Below are 2,500 nucleotides of genomic sequence, written 5' to 3'. Positions count from 1 at the left end.
CCACGTGAAATAGCCCAGGTTTCACGTGGAAAGGAAGGAAATCTCAACATTCCACGTGAAATTGGCCAAGTTCCACGTGAAAAGCTTGGAAAACTCAGGATTCCACGTGAAATTCCAAGGTTTCACGTGGAAAACTCAAGTTTCCACGTGAAATAGCCCAGGTTTCACGTGGAAAGGAAGGAAATCTCAACATTCCACGTGAAAAACTCAAGTTTCCACGTGAAAAGCTTGGAAAACTCAGGATTCCACGTGAAATTCCAAGGTTTCACGTGGAAAACTCAAGTTTCCACGTGAAATAGCCCAGGTTTCACGTGGAAAGGAAGGAAATCTCAACATTCCACGTGAAATTGGCCAAGTTCCACGTGAAAAGCTTGGAAAACTCAGGATTCCACGTGAAATTCCAAGGTTTCACGTGGAAAACTCAAGTTTCCACGTGAAATAGCCCAGGTTTCACGTGGAAAGGAAGGAAATCTCAACATTCCACGTGAAAAACTCAAGTTTCCACGTGAAAAGCTTGGAAATCTCAGGATTCCACGTGAAATTCCAAGGTTTCACGTGGAAAACTCAAGTTTCCACGTGAAAAGCTTGGAAATCTCAGGATTCCACGTGAAATTCCAAGGTTTCACGTGGAAAACTCAAGTTTCCACGTGAAATAGCCCAGGTTTCACGTGGAAAGGAAGGAAATCTCAACATTCCACGTGAAATTGGCCAAGTTCCACGTGAAAAGCTTGGAAAACTCAGGATTCCACGTGAAATTCCAAGGTTTCACGTGGAAAACTCAAGTTTCCACGTGAAATAGCCCAGGTTTCACGTGGAAAGGAAGGAAATCTCAACATTCCACGTGAAATTGGCCAAGTTCCACGTGAAAAGCTTGGAAAACTCAGGATTCCACGTGAAATTCCAAGGTTTCACGTGGAAAACTCAAGTTTCCACGTGAAATAGCCTAGGTTTCAGGTGGAAAGGAAGGAAATCTCAACATTCCACGTGAAAAACTCAAGTTTCCACTTGAAAAGCTTGGAAATATCAGGATTCCACGTGAAATTCCAAGGTTTCACGTGGAAAACTCAAGTTTCCACGTGAAATAGCCCAGGTTTCACGTGGAAAGGAAGGAAATCTCAACATTCCACGTGAAATTGGCCAAGTTCCACGTGAAAAGCTTGGAAAACTCAGGATTCCACGTGAAATTCCTAGGTTTCACGTGGAAAGCTAGGAAATCTCAGGATTCCACGTGAAATTCCAAGGTTTCACGTGGAAAACTCAAGTTTCCACGTGAAAAAGCCCAGGTTTCACGTGGAAAGGAAGGAAATCTCAACATTCCACGTGAAATTGGCCAAGTTCCACCTGAAAAGCTTGGAAATCTCAGGATTCCACGTGAAATTCCAAGGTTTCACGTGGAAAGCTAGGAAATCTCAGGATTCCACGTGAAATTCCAAGGTTTCACGTGGAAAACTCAAGTTTCCACGTGAAATAGCCCAGGTTTCACGTGGAAAGGAAGGAAATCTCAACATTCCACGTGAAATTGGCCAAGTTCCACGTGAAAAGCTTGGAAATCTCAGGATTCCACGTGAAAAGCTTGGAAATACCATGATTCCACGTGAAACCATGCGAAACATTGAGAATTCATGCACCAAGAATGAATCTCCCTCGTGAAACCTAGGCTAATATGCATGGAAAACAAATTTCCAGGGGCAAAGCTCAAGTCTCAATGAAAAGTTGGTTTGTCAATGCCATGCCATGGTGCCCAACATGTTACCGGATTCGGTAAAAACGTGGCAAAACAAAATCCCCGTGTGCATATTCAATGAAATTTGGTGGGAATGTTGGAAATATGCTCCTTGAGGTACACCAAAAATTCCAGAACAAAATTCGACCTCTAGGTACCGTTTTCTATTTTTACCGATTTCCCCCGTTTCGGTCGGAAAATCATATAAAAAAATCCCCGTGTGCATATGTAATGAAACTTTGTGGGAATGTTAGAGATATGATCCTTGATGTACAGAAAAAAATCCAGACCAAAATTCAACCTCAAGGTACCTTTTCCTATTTTTACCAATTTTCTCGGTTTCGTCCCAAGAAAAAATTCATATTAAATCCATCCCTTGCTGGAAGTTGATGAAACTTTGGGAACCATCTTGTTTCATTTTTATAAGCATGCCTGCAAAAAATCACGTCCAAATTCGACCTCTAGGTGCCCAAACTAAATTTATGTCTCCTCAAAAAAAGGGTATCATCTTGTACAAGTGTGGAATTGTTGCGTTTTCCTATAGTAGGGGGGAGCATCCAGGTGAAAAATCACCCCAACGTGAAATTTTCAGATATGCTATGGAATGCCCCCCTGAGCGTCCCGGGCTAGCTTTTCACCTCATTCCATGGCAAATGAGTGACTAAACGGATCAAATCACTCAAAATTCATGTCCCGATCAAAAATTGCGTCCCGACCGAGATTTTTCAAAATGGGTAAACGACAACCCAGTCACGATTTGTGACTTATCACACCCAG

Source organism: Lotus japonicus, chromosome 2 (genome assembly GCF_012489685.1).
Source record: "Lotus japonicus ecotype B-129 chromosome 2, LjGifu_v1.2".
NCBI lineage: Eukaryota > Viridiplantae > Streptophyta > Magnoliopsida > Fabales > Fabaceae > Lotus > Lotus japonicus.
Note: the sequence above shows the minus strand (reverse complement) of the source record.